A 9,534-nucleotide genomic window follows, 5' to 3' on the forward strand; every position below is an offset into this window, starting at 1 on the left:
CGTAAGAATCGTGCCGGATACTATAAAGAGTTAGCACAGACAGTTGAGGCTTGTGTGATGAATTTAGCGGACATTGACATGTTATTTGGAAATGTAGTTCCGCAACCAATATGGGCTAAAATACGTAAAGAGAATCATCCCGTTGCCCTAGGTGGTGATTGGGCAGCTATCATTGCGGCAGATGGTCAGCAAATAGGTGGTTCAAAACCCGAACCTCTAATTGCTAATCTTCCAGGTAGAATAATTGACTTAATGAAGACTCTGATGCCAGCATTGCGCGTTAACTGGGACAAGTTGTCCGCATGCAGGCAGAAGAAAGACGAAAGTGTCTCCGACTTTTTCACAAGGTTCGAAGAGACTTTTGTAGATCACAGTGGTCAGGATATGAGTACAGAAGGAGGACAGAGACTATTTGTCGATAAGTTTGTACACAATCTGCTGCCAGAGCTCAGTAATAAATTGAAAGATTCCGAGAGTGCGTGGGCTGTCTCTACAACTGGGCAAATACTTGCAACTGCCCAGTATTATGAAAATAGGGATAAAGAGGAGAAAGAGAAGTCAGATAAGAAAACGAAAGATTTAAAAACTAAAGTTCTTTTGCAGCAGGCATATCCGCCTCGTATGAATCAGACTAATACACAGCAAGGATCATATCAACGGACAGATTATAGTTCACCAAGGCCGCAATATCAGTGAAACCAGTGTGCGTACTGTAAGAAAGAGGGTCATTATAAGAATGACTGTCCAGTCTTAGCGCAAAATAATGCTGCAGCAGCTCAGAGAGGTCGTGGTGGTTCTATGCAGAATTCTAGAGGCCGAGGACGAGGTGCTATGCCTCCACAAACGAATGATCGCCCCTCTAATCATTTTGATCAGCAGAATGGACAGTCTGCCCAACAAAATAGATCTCAACAGTATCATGTTGAAGACTATTGTGAGGTTGATGAGGGATTTCAGCAAACTGAGTACTAGGACAGCCATGGACAGAGAGAGGGAGTAGTATCAGTTCCAGTGGATCAGAGTGGGCCTTATGTCGCAGTAGCAACATCAGGTGTAGTCGAACCGTTTCTGTTGGATACTGGTGCCGCAAAAAGTTCTATCATTCATGCGAAACTCCCTGGCGCACCTTTGTCCGGCTTAACGAATGTTTCTGTATGTTTTTCAGGCGCCCCTGTTTACAACCCTGTATCTGGTCCTTTGCCTATTTCTGTTGGACCGTGTCAATTGAAAGCACCCTTGATTTTGACAACCGGTTGTAATGAAAATCTGCTTGGTTTAGACTTGTTAAAACGCCTATATGCGACATTGTACTGTTCTCCGTCAGGAGTACAGCTTACATTGGGTAAAAGAATCACCTCTCCGATGTACTTGTCAATGGATGCACTCCCGCCAGAGCTGCGTTCACTCCCTGATACTCTTTGGGCGACTGGTCCTAACGATGTAGGCCTTTTGGAAATTCCACCATATGTAGTCACTTTGAAAGCAAATGTCAAATTTCCACAAATTCCTCAATACAAGATTTCTAGTGAAGGTGAACGTGCACTTTTATTGATTGTGCAAGATTTGATTAAGAAAGGCGTGGTTGAGGAAACTAGAGGAAATGTCTGTAACAGTCCTGTATTACCAATTTTGAAACGTACTGATCCTTCAAAGCCTCCAGTGTATAGGTTTGTTATCGATCTCAGAGAGGTTAATAAAATTGTGGTTCCGCAGTTTCCTGTGGTTCCAGACATTACTGCATTGTTAACGTTGATTCCTGCTACAGCCACATGGTTTTCAGTCATCGACTTGAAAAATGCCTTTTTCAGTATTCCGATAGCCGAAGAAAGCAGAGATATTTTCGGCTTCTCTCTAGGAGGTCGAAGCTTCAGGTTTAAACGTGCTCCACAAGGCTATTGTGAGAGTCCGTCCATTTACAGTCAGGCATTAAAAAGTCAGTTAGATTCCTTTGTACTTCCTCCTGGTTCTGCCTTAGTGCAGTATGTGGATGATCTTCTAGTGGCTGCCGATGACAAGGAAACTTGCAAAGCAGCTACAATTTCCTTATTGCATCATTTGTCTAGTTTGAATCACAAAGTGTCACCTTCGAAAATGCAATACTGCTGCCAAGAAGTGACCTACCTAGGTCATCTCTTGTCAAAGGAGGGAAGGAAGTTGACCCCAGAGAGAATAAAAGCAATTACGCAGATGAGTGTTCCCCGCACACAGAGAGAAGTTCGTGCCTTTTTAGGTATTACTTCATACTGTAGGCAGTGGATCCCAAATTTTTCTCTTTTGGCAAAACCATTGGTAGCTTTGACTGGGAAAGGTGTTCCGAGTCCGGTGCCATGGTCTGCTGAATGTCAGGAGAGTTTTTCTGAGTTACGAAATGCACTATGTTCAGCTCCAGTGTTGGGTACACCCGATTACAGTAAACCATTCACGCTCTATGTTCACGAAAGAGAAGGTTGCGCGTTGAGTGTCCTGACACAGAAATTTGGTGATAAACAACGCCCTTGCGCGTATTTTTCATCAACATTAGATCCGGTAGCTAGAGCGTTGCCTAGTTGTTTGAGAGCTTCCATTCGACAATCTGCTGGTTTGGTGATGAACAACATGCTAGTGGTCATGGTTCCTCATGCTGTGGACACACTCATGAACCGAACCAAGACACAGCATCTTACCAGTGCTAGATTATCAGGCTATGAGCTGACACTGTTAGCGAGTCATATTCAGATCAAAAGATGCAATGTATTGAATCCAGCAACATTGTTGCCGACTAATCAGGAGTCGAGTGATTCTGAACCCCATGATTGCTGTTTCAGAACCGAGGAGGAGACAAAAGGACGAATTGATTTAAAAGATACTCCATTGTCAGATCCAGATGGCACGTTGTATGTTGATGGGTCATGCTTTAAATTGGAGAATGGTGATGTGACTGCCGCTTACGCAGTAACGACTTTGAGTACGATTGTGGAGACTGCGAGAGTGAGTCAGAATTCTGCCCAAGCTGCAGAATTGATAGCACTAACGAGAGCGTGTGTTTTAGCTAAGGGAAAGAGAGTGAATGTGTTCACAGATAGTCAGTACGCGTTTGGCGTGGCCCATAGTTTTGGCCGTTTGTGGAAAGAAAGAGGTTTCATTACGTCCCATGGGACTAAGATTCAACATGGTCAGCTAGTTAACGACTTGTTGGAATCTCTAACCTTGCCGACTGAAGTTGCGATTGTGAAATGCAGTGCTCATAAAGCAATCACGGATGATGTTGGTCGTGGAAATGCTTTTGCTGATGAAACCGCTAAACAGACAGCTAGAAATATGATGAGTAGAATGTATGTTGCAACATCTGCAAGAAGGATTTCGGAGTCTGGAATGTGTGAGGACACAGTGGAAAGTGTGAAAGAAATTCAGAAAGAGGCGACTGAGGAAGAAAAGCTTGTATGGAAAGAAAGTACGGGTAAATTGGACTCGAGTGGATGTTGGATTGATTTGTCGGAACAACAGCGTTGGATGTTGCCTGATGCGTACGTGCTTGCAGTAGTAACGATGGCGCATGGAGCAGCGCACATCAGTTCTAAAGGGATTTGTAAGATGTTGGCTCCAGTCTGGAAGAATGATGGGATTAGTAAGTGTGCAGAGAGAGTGGTGAAAAATTGTATGGTATGCCTGATGCATAATCCTGGCAAGGGAGTCCCCACACCTGCTGGTCACTTCGCTCCTCCTTCCTGCCCCTTTGAAGTGATTCAGTTAGACTTCATTCACATGGATCGTTACAACAATCTAAAGTACGTCCTAGTGGTAGTTTGTGCTTTCTCCAGATGGATCGAAGCATATCCACTGAAGGACAACACTGCCCTGTCAACTGCCAAAATTCTTCTCAAGGAATACTTCCCTAGGTACGGTATGCCACGGATTGTCTGGTCAGATAACGGAAGTGAGTTCGTAGGGAAAGTTATGCAGAGTGTGTGTGCCGGTTTAGGGATCAAACAGAAGTTTCACAGTGCGAACCATCCCCAGTCTGCTGGCTTAGTTGAGGGTGACAATGGCACCCTCAAACTAAAACTTGCTAAAATACAAGCGTCCACGGGTTTGTCCTGGCCAGACGCACTACCCTTGGCTTTGTTATCTACGAGAGCGACTGTACATTCTAGAGTAGGGCTTAGTCCATACGAAATAGTTTTTGGCCGTCCCGCTAATGTTTGGGGAGTGCCAAGGCCAAAAGAATTCTGTTCTCTGGAATACCCAATGTTGATTGATTACCTTTACGACTTGACTGCTAAATTGAGTCTTATTCACCAACAGGTTTTCGATGCATTGCCAAAGCCACCGGAGAGTCCAGGTCATCAGCTGAAACCTGGAGACCAAGTCGTCGTGCGCAACTTTGCAAGGACGAAAAATCTTCAACCCAGATTCGTCGGCCCATACCAGGTGCTGCTAGCAACGAGAACTGCTATTCGTGTGGCTGGTCGAAAAAATTGGATACACACGACACACGTCAAACGTGTGCCCTTGCCACTTCCTTACGATAACTGGGTTAAAACAGGAATTGGTGCCTCTGAGTTTGAACGAACACCCAGGTTTATCCCATTCAGCGATGCCGAACTAATAACTGACACATCGAACTCTGGCTCTCCTCCTGAAACTGCTCTTTTGAATTCTGAACATTTGTCCTCTGCATCAGAAGAAACTTTGCCATCTGCGAACTTGAACATTGCAACCCCTGTTGAAAATACACTGTTTCCAGATCAAACAGCTCCTGCAAAACTGAGATACAATTTACGGTCTCGCAATATGGACAAATAAAGCAGGAAACTGCCTATTTTACACATTTGAATTTAACACTTTTGCCTCCAGCCAGGAAGTTTGCTATTGTTTTGTTGTTTTAAAATTGCCTTGCCGTCTGGGTAGCCGTAGGGTCGTGGCTGTGTGCCTAGTTGAATCTGCGGGGGTCAGACACTAGGTCGATCTTTCTGTTAGTTCTGGGAACTCCCAGAGCTGATAGAGGCATTTTCATCTACGTACACATCATCAGTGGTCGCGAGCGGATTGTAGAAGATGGAGCTTCCTGAGCTGCAACGAGAAAATGTAATTTATGTTCGCAGAAACAGACTTTACAAAAATCTTCATAGCAAATGTTTTCTAATGCAATGTGCCATTACATTTTTGATTGTTTTGATAACGTTGGTGGGTGGAATCGTCTTTGGTGTGAATTTAATTTTTATGCCAGTAACTACAGTACCTCCCCTTGATCCTGCTACTTCTACTGTTTCTTCTATGCATTCTTTTCACTCGTTTCCTGAACACGAGCAAGCTCGACGCTCAGAATTCATTAATAACACATTTGTACAGCTCTTGCATCAACACCAACTGGTAGTTAACACTACAGACTGCTGGGTGTGTGGCTTGATACCCCACACTATGGATAAAGGCATTCCCTATCTAGTTTTGCCTTTTAGCTATAATGGATCATTTCAGGCCTTCCAGACCATTTTTGCCTATGCCCTTGAGACCTATCCTCCACGTCCACCACGTTCCACTAAATACAACTCTGTCAACAAAGCTTTAGTCCAGGGAATTATTGACATGATTAGAGACGTCAATAATACTCCATCTTACCCTAGAGATGAATTACGGGTGTATTTGAGTTGGAACTCTACAGAGTATCGCCTTAGTTTGGGAGAAAGCAAGCGTAAAAGCTCCACTCCAGTCTGGGTCGTACCTCACCGAGGTCAAGTCTGTTTGCAGGGAAATGGGAGGAATCCGAGAGCTCAGCTAGGGAAGAGTGAGTGCGTTGAGACTTACGTGTTTCCGTCAAACTCTTCCCCTGCCTTTCTTACTGCTAGGGGTACCTACTTCATCTGTCAGGACAGAGCGTATACATGGTTGCCTGCTGACTTCGCAGGTTCGTGTTATATTGCTCGATTGTTGCCTCCAACATACACTGCTTCTTCCGATTATCACAAAACCAGAGTAGCAAGAGGGTTCTTCAGCAAGGAAGATACGGCTGGTCAGGAGGCTGGAGACTTCTTTAAAGGTTTTCTTCCGTTCTGGGGGCCTATGGCCAATAGTAGAAATATACGTCAGCTAACACGGGTAGTTGAATCTACTATTACCGAAACTGCTGGTGCCCTTAGCAACTTGACAGCTGAGCTTCAGGCGGATCGTCTCATGACGTTGCAGAACCGTATGGTTCTAGACGTAATACTTGCAGATCGAGGTGGGGTATGCAGGATGATCCAATCGAGCTGCTGTGTTTTTATTCCCAATAATGCTCCAACTGTCTATGAGGCGATCTCTAAGCTACACAAGATTTCCGACTCTATACATGTAGACAAGGGAAACTGGTCCTTCATGGAGTGGTTTTGGACTCTGATATCAGCGTGGGGATGGAAGGTTCTGATGGTCATTGGTGTCATCTTAGTATTCCTGTTCTCGTGCTGCCTGATTATCCAGTGTGGTCCAGCTTTGTGTAGTCTTTGTGCTGCAACCTGTTTCAGAAAACCACCTGCGTTTGGAGAAAAGGCGCGAGAGAGGATGATGATACAACAACATGTCACTGACCTGATGAGCATAGAGTTAGGCTCTGACATAGACTAAGTAATTGCCTATGTAAGGGCAAAAGGAGGGTCTGAGGTTCCGTGACGATTTGAACCCGTGTTTTCAACATTGTCGTAAATACATAATTTTGGTATCAGTGAACCGCAAATGGTCCATTTAGCATATCCTGGTGTTTTCGCTATGCTACGAGCAAGAGTACTTCTGTTACAAACACATTTCTGATCTACCCATGGCATCCATCTTAGATTATGGCAGCCATTTTGTGTTTCTTGCCCTCACATAGACAATGGACACGCAATGACCTCTGATTACTTCATTTCGATTAAGGACACGTAGGCTTTAGCCGGAGATTCACCTCTCGAGTAACACGTGCACCTTAGAACAGAACACGCCATGGCTGCATGACTCGACAGAAACTGCCTCCTCTGCCTGAGGCCAGTCTTGCTATACTGGTTCTCGTGTTCGTTGGCCTGATCATGATTAGGCGGCCGAAGCTGGTAGCCTTGCCCATTTACGACCTACAAACATCTCTTATCCTGCTTTTCTATCTTCTACACCTGGCTCTGCTCCTTTCCTTCTGGGCCTTTATTAGGGGGAGGTAACGAAATTTACGATGAGGCGGTCCGGCTCCTGAATGAGAAGTTGACATGGGATTATGATGGAACAGTGGGAACCCCTCGTTCGTAATGTTGTGACATCAAATATTGTCAACGATTCCTGTGCAACGCCAAATATTTATTGTTTAGGACACAAAGGTTTGGGAATGTACTAACATGTAAAGAATTTGCGCGAAGCCCAATTTTTAGTATATAAGGAGCAACCCTTTCTGTACAAATCAAACAGGCTCCTAGATTCTGCCCGTGTGTAGTTTCTGTGACTTCTGTGTCCCTGCAGTAATAAACCTTTGGTCTTTGACGCCACCATCGAGAAGCCCGTGTTTCTGTTTATTTGTGCACCGAGACAGGTAGAACTCCGGGGTCTTCGGGTGTTATCCCTGACACCTCTGGACAGAACCAAAAAGTCCAGAACTCCAGGGGCTTGTTGTAAGATACTACGTCGTCTCTTACCTTTGCTTCTTTTGTTGATGTAGTAGATTTTGCAGGGATGCAAGGGACCAACTTCCCGAACAACTAACCTTAAACTTGTTTCATTTACCTTAACAAGACTAAAACTAGAAATTTGGGAGGAGGGCCGGGTACTGGACGTGATGGAGATCCTTGCTGTCGACCTGCGAAGCAACAAGTACCAAGGGATCAGACCTAAACCTTGTCTTAAGGGTTTTTTCATTATTCACATTACATACTAAACACAGTGTTTACTCCAGTATTCTTCAATTCTTTTGCCTAACTGCGAGCAGCAGTCACTAGTCTATCGTCCAGTATGTCTTGTCAGGTTAGTGATGAGCTGGAAGTTGTCTAGCACCTTCTAATAATTGTTCTTTAGTTCCATTGAGTAGGAATTGGTTCAGTAATTGTATTGGTTGTCCTTATTTTTTCTGGGATGTCTGATTGTTCTGAAAGATAGTTAATATGCAAAAGAACACAACACCCATCTTACAGTACAGTGTGACACCTCCTTCAAGCTCAGATCTTTACCTTTTTAACCATTGACACAAATGACTTCTTATATATACAAAATGTACTAAAAGGTGTACAAAATGTTAGAAATAACAAAATTTAAAAACAGTTTCTATTTCTTCACTCAGTGATAAAAGTTCAAAAACTTGTTCTAAAAATACCTTTCTTTCGCTAGGTGCCTTTTTTTAGAATATTGTACTTATCTTCTTTTCTTTATCTTTGCAGGTTCCACCGGAGGTTGCTGAGATTGGAATTGTTCATCAAAGACTCGACTGAGGAATGGATTCCTATTCAAACAGGTATGTTTTTTTCCTTTGGAATCGAGAGACTTCAGATGCGACCTCTCTCGACGTGTGAAAGAAGGCAAAGTGCCTTCTGGAACATCGGGTGTGGTTTAAATAGTGCACCACACCCGACCGCACCCAAAAACAAGCGCACGCACGGCCACATTAAGCTGGTGATGCGCAGACGTTAGAACCCTGGGCCCCTCCGGTAAAAGACGGAGCTCAGAGAGTCTTGGTGCAGCGATAGCGTTTCTCCAGTCTTTGCAATCAGTCCAAATGAGGCACGGAAAACATGTTTAAAGCATAAAAAAAATGAAAGCTTTCTGCATTTCTAAAAAGAATACAATTATATCGAAAGTGATACTTTCAGATTAGGTATTAAACAGCGTTTCAAGCCACATCTCTTACAAAGCTTTTACAGGATGTTTTACACCAATCATACTGATTACCTGAGGTGCTGGTGCAGGGGAAAGGGGTGGGTTTTTAACATTATAAAGGCTCTGATCAGTACTACTAGAGCTATAAACCGATGTTTGTGGTTTCATCATACGCTTCCTTCTGGGGTTTATGACAGGGCCTTGGACGCATAAGTGGTGCAAGTGGGTTGTAGATCTGGTAAACATTGTTTTGTTTTACTTTGCTTTCCTTTCTTTCTTGTAGAGGATCCAGGGTAAATATAAAGTTTTTTGTACAGCTAGTACCTTTCAACTCTACCCCAAATGGCTTTCTGCCTGTTACCAAAGTAACAGTTTATGGAACACTCACGTGAGCACAGAGGTTAGAAGTTCACCACACTATGGGGCCCATTAGGATGTCGGGCAGATAGCCACCACCATGCAGGCGGTGCAGATCCGCCCGACATCCGACCCCCGCCGCCGCTTATTTCCCCTGCTATATTATAATGGTGGGGAGACAGCGGCAGACGGAAACACTGTCCGCCGCTTTTCCCCCCCAGTCGCTTCGCGGCGGGGTGGAAAAGGGTTCATATGGCTGGTGGTGTCTTCCAGACACCGCCAGCCATATTAGGATGTCCTCATGCAGATGCCTTTCCGTGGAGGCATGCAGTCTTTACTTTGGGCCCCCCTGCACACCCCCATGGTGAAGGTGAGGGGGGGTGCATATGGTGGGTACCTGTG

This window comes from Lissotriton vulgaris, chromosome 8, assembly GCF_964263255.1.
Source record: "Lissotriton vulgaris chromosome 8, aLisVul1.2, whole genome shotgun sequence".
NCBI lineage: Eukaryota > Metazoa > Chordata > Amphibia > Caudata > Salamandridae > Lissotriton > Lissotriton vulgaris.